Genomic DNA, 19,690 nt, shown 5'->3' with positions numbered 1-19,690 from the left:
ACCATTTCATTAGCCCTTTATGAATGAGAGCTACATAGAGCTTCTCAAGGAAGTAATTAAAGCAAGAATATTTTGAAGTTCAAAGGCTAGGTATGATACATTAATGATACGCCCATATATATAAACTTTATTCGTAAAGCAATGTCATTAATCCACTTTGTCTTTCTGCCTACTTAACACCATCTTCTAAATAAAGCCAGACTCCTTAGCATGACCTAGTCCCTTTCTGCAGGTCTAGCATCATTTCCTCTCCACACCCACAGGTACCCTTCTCCAACCCTGCACTCGTTCTCGAGTTCCCTAAAGGCATCACACTATCATCTCTCTCTGATTTCATATGTGTTGTTCTTTCTTCAGTGCCAAACAATCTCATCCTTCCTTTCATTGTTGGATAATTCCTCTCAAGCATTTGCTCTTTTAAGAATATTTTCTGGATTTCCACAGGCTGTATCAAATGTTCCACTAGAACTGTCTCTATGATAATACTTAACAAACTGTATCTAACTTCCTCTTCATGCTAGAGTTATGCTGGAGCCGGAAGCTGTGGTGGCAGCTTCTTGAGTCAGCAGCTTCCTGACTAGAGCAGGGGCTGGGCAGAGTCTGAATGTGGCTGAGGGTAGGAGCCAGAGGCCATCCCAAGGCCAGGCTGTCCTGAGAATAAGGTAAGACTAAGAGTTGTATTCTGAATGGAGGGTCAGAAACATAGAAGAGGCAAGAAGTTATGGGTATAAGAGGCAGAGCCTGGGAAGACTTCAAAGGCAGAGGGATGTCAGAGATGCCGAGAGCTGTTTGGAATCCAGAACAGTGCTGTATTGCTGGTTTTATTTGTCTTTCACCATTCTCCATCCCCATCCCAACAGCTTCAGTGCAGACTTCCATCAGTAAATCCCCACTGCCTATTATGGGGCCTGCCACACAGTAGGGAGACAGCAAATATCTGTTGACTTGAACCGAGACATTGTAACCATCTTTTAAAGACCATTCTTTACATCCTCTCACAAAGGATTCTTTTCTAGAGAATCTTCCCTCATCCCCACTAAAAAGGAGTATGTTTTTACAGATACTTGTGGTATGTTTTCTTGGTATCTCTCAGCCTCTTTCAGTGTTCTGCCTTGTAATATACATATCTGGATGTGTCTTATTTTTTTGAATATATCCAAATATAGTGACAAGATCACTGTCTGAAACATTTTTGAAGATCCCCGTAGAAGTTGTGCATGCATCTTTATGTGGCTGCTGTGCATTGCTTCTATTTCCTATCAGTTCTAATTTTCTTTAGTCCTCATTCTCCCATAATGGAGATTTTGACTTAAAAAGTAAAAACAAGCTTATGTAGAATGCGAAAATCTAGTCCAATATTTTCAAAGGAAAAGCAAAGGAAATAAACCTATAATACTCTACTAAAGTTACTTTAAAAACTAATATTTATTCTTTTATGCCACACAGGTTTTTGTTTTAACCTAGCTCTCGTGGTTCTTAGTATTACTTTGGCTGTGTAGCTCTGATTTGTGGTATGCTATGGAATTCAAAATTAGAAATCCATTTACCACTTATACCCTGATCCTCTGAAGTGTGGCTCATTGTAACTAAATGACGGTAAACAAAACAAACTAAGACAAAACAAAAGAAACCCATCTGGGTTTGGTATGTGCCAGAGTGTGATGTGTGTGCATGTGTCATACATCTGTAATTATCTACTTGTCACCTATTTATGTTGAGAGTTAACAAAGAATAAAGGGGAATTTATTGGAATATTTATTTAGAGGTCTAGTATTGAGCTGTCCAACACCATAGCCACTAGCTACACATTTCTATTGAGCTCTTGAAACATGGCTATGTTGAATTGAGATGTGCTATAAGTAGAAAAAATATGAACTGAATTTTGAAGGCTTAGTAAAAAAAATATATATATATTATTAATATATTTTTATATTGATTGTGTGTTGAAATGACAACGTTTTGATATGGTGGGTTAAATATTAAATTAGTTTCATTGTTTATTTTTATTTTTTTTAATGTGGCCACTAGAAAAATTTAAATTACATGTGGCATGCATTATATTTCTGTAGGATAGCATTGGTATAGTATATGCTATAATTTAGTTACTTTTGCTTTAAAAACATTATAAGGAAGTTGTGAAAAAAATTCACTCTAATTACAGAGACAAACTATTGATAGTCTACTGTGCCGCAGGCACTGAGATTTTTATATGAACTATTTTATTTAATTCTCTCCACATCTTATTAGATAAGTATTATTCCTATTCTAAGATAACTAGACTGGGGCTCAAAGAGGTTAAGAAATTTCCCACAAGCCCATGATCAGACAGCTAGCAATCTGCAAAGTGTACTCATATCCACCTGACCCTAGAGTTCATTCTCTTTTTACTAGAGAACACTGCCTTTCCTCTGCCTTTCTTTCTCAGAGACTAGTACCATGTGGTACCAGAAATTCTACCACCCACAACTGTGAGGACTCACTAGCCTTTTACTTCAAAATAAGGCCATATTTCTTTTTTCTGCCCAAAAGAAAATAACATATATGTTCCTCATATGTCATATATCAGGAATTCCAATGTTTTCCCACGGTTTTCCTCCCCATATCATCATAATGACCTAGGCTTGTTTACTGATGCCTGAGACTATATCCATTTATCTTTGTGGATTGACAGTAGAGTGGAAACTCAGATACACTCTTGAGGCTGAAGGGCCACCTTACAACCTGTCTAAAGACAGGCTGATTCAGTGACAGTGGTTGTGTTAGTTTTCTATTGCTGTGTAACAAATGACCATTAGTTGCTTAAAACAACACCCATTTATTAGCTCATGTTATCTGTAGGTCAGAAGTCCAGTATGGTGTTGCCGAATTCTCTGCTCGCAGTATCACATGACTGAAATCAAGGTGCCTGCAAGTCTGAGTTCTCATTTGGAGACTGGGGGAAAAAAAATCTGCTTTCAAGTACATTCTTGTTGTTGGCCGAATTCAGTTCCTTGTGGGTTTAGGACTTAGGTCTCTGTTTTCTTGCTGGCTGTCAGCCAGGAGCCTCTCTGCTTCTAGAGGTCAGTTGTATTCCTTGTCATATGCCTCATCCCCTATCTTCAAGCTATCAATGGCACATCAGATTTTTTTCATGCTTTGAATCTCTCTGACGTCTCCTTCTGCCACCAGCTATACATAGAAAACTTTCTGCTTTTAAGGACTCATATGAGATGAGGTCCACCCAAATAATCTTATCCTAAGGTCAACTATGACATATGACATAACACAATCATGGGGATGATATCTCATCCTATTCACAGGTTCTGGGGATTAGAGCATGGGATATTGGGGGGAGTGCATTTCCTCAGTCTGCCCACTACAGTCCTGGGGATAATGTAGCAAGATATCAGCATCTTCTCAGCTACCTAGCTTAGTTGTGGGGACAAAAACAAGAGCTGACTCACTATTAGGCAGTGACATTTACTGGGGGAAGAGTGGAGGGTGGAATGTGAAGAATCCTGGTTTGCCACCTTCCCTTTTTTCCAACTTTACCCCAAATTTTACTCATCATAAGCTTTCTTTGTGAAAGCAACGTGTAGATCTGTGGCAGGAGGAAGTCCCACCTTTCTGTATCACCTGTCTTTAGGGCATCTATGTCCAGACACTTGGGGTACATTGGTGCCTCATGTTTCCTCTTGCTGAAGCCTCAGCCAGTCTTGGAGATGGGAGTCCTGCTGATGCCTACCACATGGCCTCCTCACAGGACACTCGGGCCTGCTCCGCTAGTTCCTCTGGGTCAAGGAGCTTCTCAAGGTGAGGGAGGAGCACCCTCCCCTTGCCTGAGGCCCAGTGCAGACTCCGGTCCCTCACAGTTACCTGCCTTTTGGACTTTCTTTCCCCACTCTTCTTTACCAGTTTGCCAGTACTCAGCTCCAAATCCACTGTGGCTCTTGCTCTCCCTGGGAACACACCTCTAGTGTGCCAGTTACTGAACCTTTGCTTACCAAGAGTTGTGCTCTCTAAAGTGCCACATTCCCTTTCCCTTTACTGACACTATTGTTTACTTCAGAGGATTTTTAAAAGCTGACTCTAAAGTGCTATGTCCCCTTTCTCTTTATTGACACTATTGTTTACTTCAGAGATTTTTTTTAGCTGACTCATATTTTTGACTTTAACCAATGTATGAAGGAAACTTACCCACCATATACAGGTGTTACGTGTTTAAAAAAAGTGAAATTCTTAGTCACTGGTCTCTAACCTGACATAGCAGAATGATTGTCAAAAGGTTCCTGGTTGTCCCCAGAAGCATTTTTATTACAACTTCAAACTCAGTCTTTTTGTTTGTTTGTTTTTTGTTTTTGTTTGTTTGTAGTTGAGGGGCTACAATATAATCACATCACAGGCTATGTGCTGAAGCTAGGCAAGCTGCATGTACCCCAGACTACCTCCCCTCATCCTTGCTTCCCCGTCCCTCTTAAGTGTAGTGTTACCTAAAATCATCTCTCACACCACCAGAGGTGTGAAGTCTACAGTTTAGAAAACACTGATCTGAATCCCTTCTTCCCAGAGACACACCTCAAATTCCTCTCCCTCTAAGAAACCTTTTCTGACCAATACAGACCTCTGATCCCCTCAGCTGCATTCATAAGGCAGGCTACTGTGTCTAATTATTCAAATGTTGCTATGTGACATTTCATTAAGGACAAAGACCATGCTTTATACTAAGTTTTCCCACAGCATTTGGTATGCTACCTGGCAAACAGCAGGCATTCAATGAATATTTGTGGTTTGATGAGCAGCAAGGGTCACCTCTGAGAAAAAGTGTAAAGTAAAGTTTTACTTGGGTTTTCCTCCTATCTTTGGCTGCTTCAGTCACAGAAAGGGCCATAGACTATGATTCTCCTCTCTACTGGTCATTTTCTCCTTTCTCAATAAGTCCATGTGTTTCCTGATTTTTCTCAATCTCCCCAAATCACACTTCATGGGCTATGTGTCTCATTATCTCGTTGACTAATTAGTAAGATACTTGGTGTTTGCTGCTAGATTTTATGGTATTTCACTATGTCTTGCAAAATTTTTTGTATCTTCTATCACACTGAAGACAAGCCATGTGTACATAATAGATACTCAATAGATATTTGCTGTAGAAATGAATGAATATGTGTTGTATTGTTTATGTCTTGGGGTGTCCCTATTATATCTTCAGAAAAAAATGTGAAATCTTCAAACTACTCATATAACATTGGTCAAGGGGATTTACTAAGCTTTAAGCATTGGTTTTGATGTAAAATAATAAAAATGAAATCTTCTGCCTTCTTTCTTTTGGTCCACTTGGCCTATTTAGATATTATTTTTAAAAAATATTTGTTAATTTTCAATTACAGTTGACATGCAATATTATATTAGTTTTAGGTATGTAACATAGTGATTAGACATTTATATAACTTATGAAGTGATCACCCCAATAAGTCTAGTACCCATGTGACACTATACATAATTGTTACAATATTGTTGACTATATTCCCTATGTTGTACTTTACATCCCTGTGACTGTTTTTATAACTGGCAGTTTGTACATCTTAATCCCTTCCCTTTTTTCACCCATCCTCTCAAACCCCCTCCCATGTGGCAACCATCAGTTTATTCTCTATAACTATGAGTTTGTTTTGTTTAGAGTCTATACATATAAGTGAAATTATATGGTATTTGTCTTTCTCTGACTTATTTCACTTAGTATTATACTAAGTGGACCTCTAGTTCCATCCACATTATTGCAAATTGCAAGATCTCATTCTTTTTTACGGATAATATTCCATTGTGTATATGTATCACTTACTTATCCAGTCATCTATTAATGGACATTTAGGTTGCTTCCATATCTCTTGGCTGTTGTAAATAATGCTGCAATGAACATAGGGATTGCATATGTCTTTTTGAATTAGTGGTTTGGGTTCCTTCAGGTAAATACCCAGAAGTGCAATTCCTGGGTCCTTCTTTGTCTCTTGTTATACAGCCTTTGTTTTAAAGTCTGTTTTGCCTAATATAAGTATTGCTACCTCAGCTTTTTTTTAAATTTACATTTGCATAAAAAATTTCTTTCCATCCCTTTACTTTCAGTCTATGTGTGCCTTTCCATCTGAAGTGGGTCTCTTATAGACAGCACATGTGTGGGTCTTGTTTTCTTATCCATTCAGCCACCTTATTATATCTTTTTGTTGGAGCATTTAATCCATTTACATTTAAAGTAATTATTGATAGATATGTAGTTCTTGCCATTTAATTATCCATATTTTTGGTCTTTTTTCTTCTTCTTCTTAAGGAAGTTCCTTTAACATTTCCTGTAATATTGGTTTCATGGTGCTGAACTCCTTTGCTTTTTGTCTGGGAAGCTCTTTATCTGTCTTTTATTCTAAATGATAGACTTGCTGGGTAGATTAATCTCGATTATAGGCCATTGCTTTTTATCAATTTGAATATTTCATGCCAATTGTGTCTGGTCTGCAAAATTTCTGTTGAAAAAACAGCTAACAATCTTATGGGAGTTCCCTTTAGGTAACTAACTGCTTTTTTCTTGCTGCTTTAAAGATTGTCTTTAACCATTGGCATTTAATTATGATGTGTCTTGGTGTAGGCCTCTGAGTTCATCTTGTTTGGGACTCTCTGTGCTTTTTGGGCTTGTATGTCTATTTCCTTCACCAGCTTAGGGGTGTTTTCTGTCATTATTTCTTTAAACAGTTTTGCAATTCCTTGCTCTTGCTCTTCTCCTTCTGGTACTCCTATGACGCAAATGTTGTTACACTTGATGCTGTCCCAGAGGCCCCTTAAACTATCCTCATTTTTTTTTTCTTGTTGCTGATCCGATTGGGTATTTTTTGCTATCTTATTTTCTGAATTGCTGACTTAATCTTCTGCTTCATATACTTTGTTAATTCCTTCTAATGTATTCTTCATTTCAGTTATTGTATTCTTCATTTCTGACTGGTTCTTTTTTATGTTTTCTGTTTTTATGTTTTTTATCTCTTTGTTAACTCTGTGAGTTCGTCTACTCTTCTCTTAAGTTCATGGAGCATCCTTATAATCATTATTTTGAACTCTACATGTGGTAGACTGCTTGTCTCTATTTTGTTTAGTTCTTTTTCTGGAGTTTTGTTCTGTTCTTTCATTTGGGATGTGTTTCTTTGTCTCTTCATTTTTGCTGAGTCCCTGTATTTGTTTCTAGGTATTAGGTAAAGCTGCTGCTATATTGCCTGTCTTGGTAGCATGGCATTTGGCCAATTTAGATGTTTTTTTTCAAGGAACAATTTAAGTCTGTATAGTATGACACAGAACTGATGGTTCTTTCTATGCACTCCAATAAATTTACACATACTTCTAGTTAGGTGTGAGCACATAATTTATCATCTAAACCTGGACACAGTGAAAATGAAAGGGGGCACAAGTAATCAGTAAGCCAAGAAAAGATGTGTCCCTGACAAACAGGAAGTATGGTCGTACTACTTTGAAAGTAGTTATTTATTAACTGTATGTCTCTTGTCATTCAACTGTAAAGCTATTCTAAGTCTGGGCCTTATTTCTCTTAGCTTCCTTTGTTGTCTAGAATTGTGCCTGGCACAGGGTGGTGGTAGAAGAAACGTTAGCACTGCTTTAAAAATATTCAGTGAATTGCATATTATACTATCTTGATGTAAAACTCGAACCATCTCATTTGAGGCCTATTATGAGCCATTTTCTTAGTATTACACATGTAGGGCAATGAGCTTAATTATATGCTTGTATAATGATAATAGCTAACATTTACCAGCACTTACCATGTGCCAGGCCCAGGACTAAGAACTTTGCTTGGGTTCTCTCATTGGTTTCTCACAACAATTCCTGGAGGTAAGTACTATTATAGTACCATTAAATTAGAAGAAAAGACAGGTTTAGTAAGATTAAGAACTTTGCTCAGTGTCACCGAGCTAATTATGCAGCAGAGTTTGCACTCCAGACTCTGACTCCATACGCCATCTCTCTTGTGAGAAATAGCTAGTATCGAATTTTAGAAAGTAGTTAAAAAAAAATTAATAGCATACTTTTAGGAAAAAATTCATTTGCTTTGAAATTTTTGACGGAAAATTTAAGTAAAAGATTGCAGAATCAGGATAGTGTGGCCGCTATGTGAACTCATGAGTAGTGATAGCAGTTGGTTAGATAATACATTGCTTGCTGTTGTCCGTGGTGTTGTTTCAATGGTTTATTATAGCACAAATATACCATGTTTTATTGAGATCATTTTCTCATCTATGAACTAGTAATATTACAAAACAATTTCTTTTGTACTATAACAGTTGCATTTATTTTAAGCAGTATTTTCTAGGTACATTTTGTGAACAGTGTCTATTTTTACCCTGTCTTTTTGCAATAAGATTTTATTTGGTAACAATTTTAAGGATAGTGCAGACACATCATAATATGGACTCCGAAAAATTATTACTTGGTATTATTGTAATTACAAACCAAATTTGACATCTATCTAACATATTGTCAATGGGTTTTTTAAATAAAAGCAGTCTATTTAATTTTATAAAAAATGATCCAAATTGTAAGGGGTAATCTGTAGTCTTAAATTGCTTTAAATCATAATGGATAAACAGATAAAGAGACTACGATATAAATATAATACTGAGTAAATAATTATATATAGAGACTTTCATATAAAAGGTATCCTTCCATTAAATAGAACAGTATTTTTAATTGACTTTTTTTCCTACTTACAGGAGGGGTGTATGAATAGCAACTGAAATTAGATATTATTAAGATATTCAATCACATTTATGTTATAAACAAAATATTAAAAATTTGAAAATGTTTACATAATGAATATTAACCTTTATGACTACATGACAGGAAATATTACTACTCAAGGCATTCATACAAGATTACTACATTCGTAATTCAAAGGAAGGGTTACAAACAATAAGTTTAGAATTTTGTTTTGTTTGTCCTAGGAAATTTTTAGAATTGTCATGTCTTTGAGTTTCACACCAAAAAGTTTCCTCTAGTTAGTCACACTGTTCTCATTCGGTGAAGTAGGATACCAGGATATCACTGGTTAGAAACACTACTTTAAATGTCAAGTTGTCACTGTACTCAGGGTAACTAGAAAGTCAAAATGCTTATGTTATGATGTAGATAAAGCTCTTATGGTAAACTGATAAACCAAGAGGAATTTTAAAACAAAAAAATTGGTCATTTTTTTTTTGCTTTGAGCTTTTTATTATCTCCAGAGACTTAAATTTTTTAAAATTTACTTTAGGCACTTGGGTCAAACAGACAAAAGTCCTATTTTCTATTGGGGAAGACAGACACTAAAAGATAAACACACCAAATAAATTATAAAGATTGTTGTAAGGTTTGAGAAGAAAAGAAAAAGCAAGTTAGGAAAGATCGAGAGTTGGTTTGGGATGGTTACAATTTTAGATAGGGTAGTCAGGATAAGCATCATTGTTAAGGTGAGATATGAGCAAGGAGTTAAAATGGTGAAGGTGGACATTGGGGGAAGAATGTTCCAGGCACAGAGAATGGCTCTCAAAAGGCCCGAAGTAGTAGTGTCTGTAATATTCAAGCAACTCTGATTGGAGCTGGAGTCAGAGAGGCAAAGGGAAAAGCAAATCCAGTGGCTTTGTAGGTCACTGCAGACCCTAGCTTTTTACAATGAATGAAACAGCCTCTGGAGGAGTTCGACCAGATGAGACAGGAGCTGACTTTTCTTGTAAGAGGATATTCTCGTTGTTATTTTGAAGATAGACTGAGTTCATGGTGAGCAAGCAGGGAGACCATTTAGTAAACTACTGGAAGTATAATTGAGGCAGAGAAGATGGAAGTAATGCAGGTGAGAAGTGGTCTGATTCTGATTTATTTTGAAGGTGCAACCAATAGGCTTGCTTGACAGATGTTAAGTGAAGATGAGAGAATGAGTAGAACCAAAGATGACTCCAAAGTTTTGGCCTGAGCAACTAACTAGAAGGACTCTGGCATGGTCTTGAGTTGCTTTTTGTGTAAGGGAGAACTCTAAACTTACAGAGAAAATTTAGGTTGCATTAACATCATCAATCGAGATGGGGAAGATCTACATTACTACATTATATTCCAAGTATTGCAGGTATGAAAACTTGTAGGCATTCTAGTGGAGCGTTGGCTGCTAGACAGGGGCACACCTATGTTTCTGATTTCTGGGACATATAACATGTAAACTAAAGGATCCTGTACGTCTACTGAGTAGATGACTAGTTTCACACATTTCAAATGCCAGGTGGGTGCTCTCCGTCGTAAGCCAGTTAGTAACAGATTCAATGATTCAGCTGTTTACATTTTAAAAAAAGAAAAGCAGTGGTCCGATAGTTTCGCATTCCTCTCTCAACTGTCACCAACTGAGAGACAACCAGTCCGAAGGCTCAGCACCAACCTCGCTCGCCTGAGAGCCCCGCGGCTCCACTTCGAGCGCAGGCGTCGCCCGTGCGCGTGGTCCAGGAAGGAGGCACGAGACCCGCGACCGCCTGCCCGAGGGTGGGGAGGGGCTCCCACGCGTTCGCACCCAGCCCCGGTCGCCATCTTCCGGCCCGTCCTCCCACGCGCAGGCTCCAGCCTGGCTCTCCGCCCTCCGCTTGCCTCGGAGGGGACTTCCCAGTCTGCGCCGCGCCGCTGGGGGCCGGGGCAGAGTCCGTGCCCCGGCTGGCGGGGGCGGGGGCGGGGCCGGGGCCGGCGCCGGCGCGGGGCAGCTGCGCGGCCGCGCGGCCCTCCTGCGGCTCTCCTGCGGCGATCCCGCGGCTCTCGGGCGCGCCCCGCCCCTCGCCCCTCGCCCCGCCCCTCGCCCCGCCTGCGCGCGAGCCTGGGCGGGAGGGAGGGGCCAGGAAGCGGCTAGTGCGCCGGGGAGCGCTGCTGCGGCCGAGGGGGTGGCAGGAGCCGCGAAGCCGGCGCCGAGAGCGGCTGCGGCCGGAGCGGGCGGCCGAGACAAAGGCGACGGTGAGTGCAGCGCTGGCCCCGGTCGCGCGCCGGCTCCCCACTCCTCGCCGCCGCGGCCCCGCGGGCGGGGGCCCGAAGCCCCAAAGCCCCGCCGCCGAGGGCTCCGGGGCGAGCGCGGCCCGGCCCTGCCCGCCGCGCGCTGCGGGCTGTGGGCTGAGCCTGCGGCTCCATTTTCAGGTCTGGGCGAGGTCCTCACGCGGACCCTGCCTCTGGTTTTTCTTCCATTCCCTCTGAGAAATGGTTACACGCTCAGTTTAAAATTCACGACAGGCGGGCGATTGAGGAAGCCAACCGCCGCCTGATGTAAAATGGAAATGAGACCCCCTCCCCCCCAACTTTGCAGGTCTGGAAGCCGAGAGGGTGGTGCCAGGGGCGGGCGGAGAGGGCCCGGGTCCTCCAGGTGAGGGCTGGGGAGGGGCGGGGACTCCTTGCCCCGCACTCTGGACTCTTGCCTGAGGCATCCGGTACGTTCCGCTCGCGGGTCTCAAGGCTGTTTTTTTGGGGGGCCCCCAAGAGAAAGCCCCGACCACATCCCCGGAGGAGCTCGTGCTACTCTTACAGGTTGTTTTACCCAGGGCTTGCTGCTTTAGTCGTGATTTTTGGTAACGGGTGTGGTAGGTAGCGGCTCGCTGATGCCGCATTTAGAGCTGAAAAGGGGCCTCCGTGGGCTGATTTCTCGTGTACATGAAACAACAGTAGGAAGGATTCCTCTTTAGCTGCTACTTTAAATGATAAGCTTTTGTAGGGAAATTTGGTGCTGACGGTCAGTTTACAAAATTTACACGTTTTGCGAAAGGGTCTGGCATATAGTAGATGCTCAGTAAAATGCCTAAATGAATGAATCTTGAAACATCAGACAAAGCTGATCTCACATCTATTAAGATTTAGGCACATACCTTGACTCGAGGAAGAAATGGGAAATAATATGGAGTTTGTTCATATGCTTGCGTTTTTACCCAACATATACATACTGTTGATGAATAATCATTACCAATGTTACAAGCGTAGAAAATATTAAAATGTGCAGTTTTTCATCTTGAGAGTGAGCAGACATTTTCTTAAAAATAAGCCTTATTTCTAATTTTCCTTCAAAAGGAAGGAGAAGATGAGTGTTCTTTTGAGACCCAGCTTTCAATTTCATTATGAATAAATAAGTTTGTGCTTTAAGAGACAGTGGCATGATCTCCAGTTACTTTTTAAACGAGGGAGACCTCTAAACTTAAGGGAAAAAGAAAACCAATGTTGCACAAATATAATGAAACCTCACTATTTTCTCAACAGATACTCATTAAGCCCTTGTTATGTATGTACTGGCACCTGTGTTGGATGCCGAGTTTCTAGGGGCAAACAAAACCGACAAGTACTCTTTTTAAACCTGAGTGTGAAGTTCTTATCCATGTTGCAGGTGGGGACTGTCTTATGCCCCTAGTGCCTACTTAAAGTTGGAAAAGATGTCAGGTGAAACCGCAGGGAGTGTAGATCATAACAGTCTGTTTAAAGGTTAATATGTAACTTTATAGAGCTAAGATTATTGAGTTACATTTTCATATTATCAGTTTAATAAAATCTCTCTACATTTTAAAATGAATGGTGGAGGAGTTTAACAAACTAGTATTTTTATTCTCTCCCATATTAGATGATTTTGGTATGGTATATTGAAGAGTAATGCACTTCTGGTTCCTTTTTCTCTAAATCTTTGCTATGGAACATTTTCTATTTTTAAAAATCTCCAAGGAGAAACAGTGGATTCCTTTTCTATAAGAAATGTTTTTAAATAGAGCACTTTTCCAGAAATTTTATTTTGACCTTTTATTTGCCAGTTATAGTATTGATTTGATAGTGCAGAAAAGGGGAGGACTTAGTAATAGTTTGTGGTTCCATATTTAGATTTTCCTTCTAGTATTACAATGGCGATGAAACTGCTTACTAAAAATCGAGGATGGGACTTGTAGTATTGCATTTATTCTGAACATAAGGTTGCATTGCCAATTTTTACCTTTTTTACAGATGATGAAAAAACTACTTAGCCTCTTCAGAAGTCCAAATTAATGTGCTCCAGAGTCAATCTTGATTATTACAAAGTAATGTAGATTAATACTGCTTTACAGATAATTTTGAATTTAGGGTGGGCTCTTTCGACTCCAGTATTTATAACACCTTATATGTCGTCGAATGTGTACATTCCAATAGAACTTTCAGATTTTTAAACTTACCGGCTGTTAGCTTTTTATGGTTGTTCTTAGGAATAATAAAAGAAAGAATCCCTCAAATTTTAGTGGTAGAGAGTTTGATAGTTTTTCTTTAAATGTGTATTTTTAATAGAAAATTATTTGACAATATACTCCTGATAGTCTGGTGTTGATGAGAAACCTAATAGTAAATGATAGCAGTGATGAAGAACAATGTAAGCAAGGTGTGACATGTTGAACAAAAAATGCTTGGCATGTTTTATTTGGATAAGAACTTCATCAGAGTTCTTGACAACAGCATTGACATGTTAAATTAATTTTTCCAAGAAAATAGAGCCCATAATAACTTTTTTTGTACCTTGAAAAATATTACAAATGTTTTCAAAATACTGTTCTTTCTTGGAGCAGTTGATAATGTTTCGAGGCTAAATAAATTCCAGGATCATTCTATTTTTATAATTTTTGGAATATTTAAAATGTTGGTCCTTTCTTCATGAGGAATGTGCATGTATTTGGGGGTGGCAGTTCTTTTTTTTCCTTTTATTGAAAGACCCTTAGAATGAGTTAGGAAGTGTTTACCGGTTGTAATTAATAAAGTGATCAAGAACGATGGTGTTATGGCATTTGCAGCTGTGCCCGTTTTTCCTGCATAGATTGTGAGAGTATTAGCATTTGTAAAAACATTTCTAAAGTGTCTTATAACCAATTTCTCACATTTATACTCCAGGATAGGTTGGTATTATGTTTTTGTGTATCAGTTGTCATTTTTATCATGAAAATGTTTAGGTTTAGGATGAATCTGAGATATTTTGTTAAAGCTTTATAAGGTTTTTCTCACAATTGCAAATACATGTTGATTTTGATCTGTTACTGTGTTTAGTCTCAGTTCTTATGAAAGAAGTTTTTTAACATGTTTTTGAATGTTAAATGTTAGCAATGTTTTAGATCTGGCTCAGAGGGGGACGTTACAACTTCCCTGTACATTCTTGAGAGGAACTGAGTGAATTGTGCTTATCCTTAATATTTTCTAGTAAGATGAGGGCATTTATTCTGATATTTTTCCATGCCTCCTGGAAAAACTTGGAATTTAGCTTATTAATAATTAACTTTATGCATCCTGCTGCCTTAGTTCAAAGCTTCAGCATACTGAACCTTTGTGTAATACTGGCAGATAATGGACAGAGCTGGATGTAGCTGAAACTGCTCTGGAGCCCTATCCAAAGGTAGTTTCTGAACTGAAAGCCAAAGACGATAATAAATAGTCTTTATCCTGACAGTATAAAATACTTGTAAATGTATTTTAGTCAAAATAGATTATGGTAAAACAAACTCTCTCTTTTTTCTAGAAAGCATTAGATAACTGCATGTTAACTTTAGGTGTCTTTGCAACGGCTAAATGATGGGCACTGATATTTTCATTTGGTAGCTTACCCATTTAGAAACTCATGCTGAGATTTCCTACTGTTTATGATTCAATTTTTATAAGCATCTTGTACTAAAACATAAAATTATTTTGTTTCATTTGACTTAGTCTGCTTTCACTTTTTGCTTAATAAAGCAAAAATGAATTTTTCGTATGTTCAGCATTGTGTATATTTTGCACCTGATATATAGTGGCAACCCATGGATATTTGTGGAACTGGAATGTTTAATGGATGGTATAAAGTTTAAGCAGAAAATGGCTTGCTTTCTCTCACTGTACCTTTGAACCCTCCCTATAGATGAAGTTTTTTCCTGCCTCTCCAAGAGCTCTTAGGAAGATTGATAGCTTTTCTGGTTAACTTTTAAGGCAATAATAAATCTTCTCACTTGTCAATAATGATAGTCTTATTTTAGTCATTAGAAGATACAGTTCAGTATAATAATCAGTGTTCAAACTCTTAAACCAATTAGAACTTTTCTTCCCTAGCCCAGAACTGCTCCAGACCTAGATGCCTGCTTTGGAGGAAGAGCCCTCGTAGGCTTCTCTTCTCACTTTACCAGCTCCTCTTTGGTGCGCCACCCTCTCATGTCCAGGGTCCAGCTCAGTGGGGAACGGGGTTTGGGGAGAAAGATATGGTTTTAATGTGGTGCATGCTGATGTGATCTAGCGTCGTTGCTTTGAGAGTTGGTCAGGTTGTTTAAAGCTGACTCATGCTCCAGGAGTGCTGGAAATGGTTTTCTTGGGGAACTCTTATGTCTGAGAACCTCCAGCTGCAGTTCCTGTGATATAATTCTGCTCTAGTCCCTTAGCCTCCTGGTCTCCCTCATTGGCAGGCTAACTTTGCCCAGGGAGAGGTTTTGCTTTAGTCATTATGGTAGTTGTATAACGTTTTAACCAGACTTCCCATACTTTATTAAGGTTATTTCATATGACACAGTTTCAAGCATTCTACCAGGGCCTCCTTATCCAGTTTTCCAGCTCTTTCTGTCAAGTACCCCCACTTGAACAGTACTTCATGTCTGGGACCTACAGTTCATCGCTGCTGCCACAGTTTTACTGTCCTAAGCTCCCCTTTCCCCGTATCCTCACCTGCATATCTACTCTACTTCGAATCCATGGTCCACTATTTTAACTTCTCCCGTTTATATACCCTCAGTTACCTTGTAACACTTCTTTCATTATACTCACATGGTAACTCCCTCTGCCCCCTTTCTCCAACTAGTCTATCCTGTACCTGGCCAGTTGAGTGTGCCTTGAGGAAAACACACCCATGATGACCTGGTATTTTTTTTAAATTCACGACACCGACCTCAGGAGGGCCCTCTGTGCTGCCAGTAGTCACTCTCCCACTCCCTTAAATGACTCCTTTGCAACTCCTCAAACCTCTAGCACCTCATTTCTTATCTTTGTTTTCAGCTGATGACCTTGTTTCCTATGTATTAAAAATGAAAGCAATCAGAAGAAAACTTTTGCATGTCTCCTTGCATCTGTGCCCATACTCTCTGCATTTCCTATTGTGCTATGACCTTCACTTGCACTCTTGATCCTTATTCCTTTTCTCCTGTCTAGGACATTGCATTGCTTCAGCAATCATCCCATTCTTCTGCCAGCCAAGGAGCCGCATCTTCAGGGTTTCCTATTTCTACAGGATTTCTGTCCACATAGAGATATGCTGAAATATTGCCCATCTTCAAAAATAACAACAAAGAACCTCCCCAACACTGTATTTTTCTTTGGCTACCTCTCTCCAAGAGTTGTTATTTCTGGTCACCGGTACTCTCAGTCTCTTTTGTATCTGCTATAGTTTTTTTCTCTTCCACTCTGCTGTAACTGCTCTTGTTGAGATTACTAGTGACCTCCTGGGTGATAAGTTCCCTAGTCAGTCCTCATTCCCAGTGTCACTGGAAATAGCAGCAGCATTCGACATGGTTGATAATTTTCTTTGAAACCTTTCTTCCCTTTTGCTTCTGGGACACTATTGATAATTTTCAGTTTCTTTTGCTGGTTCCTTTTTGTTGCCCCAACTTATAAAGCAGAAGGCAGTGTTGCAGAGCTCCATGTTTAGACCTCTTCTGTATTTATATGTAGTCTCTCGTGATCTCATCTACTCTATCCTCTAGCTGGAGTTACCATTTTGTTCAGACTAAAAATGTTATCTTTAGTCTGGATCTCTTTTCCTAACCTCCAGACTTACATACCCAGCTGCCTGGTCAACATTTCCAGTGAGACATCCCAAATTTAACCTGTCAGAACTGAACTTGTCATCTTCCTCCTTCGTCCCAGTAATTGTTCCGTTTCCAATCTTCCTTATCTTTCTAACTGCATCTTTCATTTCTCTGATTGAAACCTCATGGACATTCTGATTCCTCTCTCACACTCCATATCTAATTCAAAATAATGTAGCATGAAAGTATGTCCTATATCTGCCTGAAGAATAAATGTAACCACAACTTGCTATCTTCAACTGTTGCCACCCTCTCAAAGCAACCGTCATCTCTTGCCTTTGTTAATTTAGTAGTGTCCTTTCTGGTATCCTTGCTGCTTCTGCTCTTCTCTGTTCTCAACACAGCAACCAGGACCATCCCTTTGAAATGAAAGATTTGATTATATTGTTCCTTTGTTCAAAACCGTTCAGTGGCTTTCCATATCATTTAGAGAGCTAAAATACAACAGTGCCCACGAGGCCTTCCATCATCTGTCTACTGCCTGAGGACGTGTCTTGCTAAATTCTCCTTGGCTTACTCCACACCCGGCACATAGGTCTCCTTGAAGTTTCTTGAAGCTGCCATTCTAGCCTGTTTTCTGTGTCCTTAGGGGAAGAACTTTGTTTTGTTCACTGCAGAATCCCCAGCCCTCAGATCAGTGGCTGGCACATGGTGGGCACTCACATCTGCTAAATGAATGGCTGCTTACCTTGTTATTACCTTGTTACCAAAGGATAACAGCATATATGTATGTTTCTGTAACAAAGTATTTCACCTAAAACCGTATAGTCTCATAAAGTAAAAACAAATTTGGATACGAGAGGTTAAGGTAAGTTTCAAATCAATTTTTGTGTATGGAAAGTGAAAATACACAGGAAATGATAAAGGATAGAGGAGGTAGGAACAAAAATATAAGTGGAATAAAGAAAAAGCCTGATTTGGAAGTAGGGTGACAACACTTTTTTTAAAAAAACTATTTTCGGCTTGCTCCATCTTTCTTTTAGGCCTTGTTTCTTGAATTCTGGGTGTTGGTGATTTACATGGACTTAGACACTTCAGATTGGACTTTGTTATACCTTTCTTTTGTCAGGGATATGGGAGTCAAAACTTAGTTGCTTTTCTCTTGCTAAGCTCCTTTTATTAAAGAAAAGCGTTACTTTACTAAGAAAGTAATTTACCTGATAATATTTTCAGCATTTATTCTTTTTTTTTTTTTGTAGGAAGCTGAAACAAATCTCATAGTTTTAGAGAAAGATTTTTAGTGTACAAAATTTATTAGTATGCCTGTCTTTTCAGTACTGTACTGCCTATTTACTCCCCCTCAAAAAATGGGCATATAAATACATTTATTATGTTTCTGTGCTAAGCTAGCAGCTAGCTACATTAATGTATACAACTCTCTCGAGAGTAATATTTATATTTGTGTTCTTAAGTGAAAAATGCTTGAATGTATTTAAATGCATTTTTTAAAACTGCAGTTTAACCGATATTTAGGTGAGAAATGAGTGTAAGGGAAATTAATGATATGTACACTTTCAGTATTTCATTTTGCTGGGACAAGGGTTTTTTTTTTTAACTTTCTGAGCTACAGGTCTCATTTCCTGTTGATTAGAAAAAAAAAATTCTTTAAGTAAATTGTTGAAATAGGTGGCTTAGTAGAAATTCTGGAATGAAGAAATAATTGTTTATATGTAAGTATAAATTATTCTCTGTAAACCAGTCTAAACATTTCCCTATTTTTGTGTAATATGCGGTATTTATGTCTTAATTGTCTTGTCTTATGGACTTTTTTTGTGGCCTTAATGTGGACTTAATTTTCATGCCAACAAAGATATGGACATGTATTTGTGTGTATCTTTAGTTTTTGTGGTATGTAAATGTAATTTAAACTTGTATATGCTTGATATTTTACTTTAACTCCTAAGCAATAATATTTATAAATCAGATTTGGTATTATATTTCTTTCACATTAAAATGTGAAATTAAAATATAAAAATTGTCATATTAAAACATATGACTGTTGTAATGTTTAAGAAGTTTATTTACATACTATGTAAAGTCATTTTGGATGGCATACTGTGTTTGCCTACGGTCTTGAATTAGTCTATTTTGTAGACTGGTTAGGTCATTTTCGTTATAATTTGACATTGACCTACCTAAATTTACATGTTAGCATTTCACATGTGAAATACCCATCTTGAATTAATAGGATCCTTACTTCTGAACTAATGTGTAGTCCCACCCCAAGTTTATTTCAGTTATTTTCAGAGTCTGAGGCCTACCATGTCATACTGCTAGATAGTGAGATAACTAAAATGATCATATTGAGGAAAGTGAACACATTTAATATAGGCTATGACCTAAGTCTCATAAGGAGTCATTAAAGTAATACATTAAAGTATGCATTCATTCCTTCAACACATTTATCAAACTACTTTTCCCTGCCTACTCAGAATAAAATATAAACTGTATTCACCCAGAAAATACAAACTCGCACTCTTGTCTATATCATGAGGCCCTGACAACCTCTCAGAGCATCTCATCTTTGCTCACTGCTCCTAGCCACATTAGCTGTTCAGTTTTTCAAACACGTCATACTTGTTCTTGCATTAGGGCTTTTACACTAGTTGTTTCCTCTTTATAACAGTCTCCCCCAGATCTTTGCAGCGTTGGCCCCTTATCTTTAAGATCTCAAATATCATCTCCTTTTTTCCTAACCACTCAGTTTAAAACATCCCCCCATCAATGTTTTACTTTTTTTTAATAGTGTTCGTCCTTGAAATTATGTACTTCTAATTTTTTATTGTGTCCCCAAACAGAATATAAATTTTATGAGAGCAGGGACCTCCTTTGTCTTGTTCCTTGCTGTCTGCAATGCCCAGAACAATACCCGG

General features: G+C 38.8%; 1 protein-coding gene across 6 annotated transcripts in view; it reads left to right on the top strand.

Moving 5' to 3' along the window:
* Window positions 1-638: 638 nt before the first annotated feature.
* CDC42SE2 (CDC42 small effector 2) overlaps window positions 639-19,690 on the top strand; it is a 97,410-nt gene continuing 78,358 nt past the window's right edge. For 3 of the 6 annotated variants that reach the window (XM_039879990.1, XM_039879991.1, XM_039879995.1), the window contains exon 1: window positions 10,843-10,980. The gene's annotated coding sequence lies outside the window, so the exon portion shown is untranslated. Of the gene's footprint in view, window positions 663-7,616; window positions 7,858-10,842; window positions 10,981-19,690 lie in introns of those variants that run through there. The other 3 variants (XM_039879994.1, XM_039879993.1, XM_039879996.1) reach the window with 3 other exon arrangements.

The sequence above is a fragment of the Pteropus medius genome, unplaced genomic scaffold (genome assembly GCF_902729225.1).
Source record: "Pteropus medius unplaced genomic scaffold, Ma_sr-lr_union100, whole genome shotgun sequence".
Lineage (NCBI taxonomy): Eukaryota > Metazoa > Chordata > Mammalia > Chiroptera > Pteropodidae > Pteropus > Pteropus medius.
This window is presented reverse-complemented; position numbering and strand designations above follow the sequence as displayed.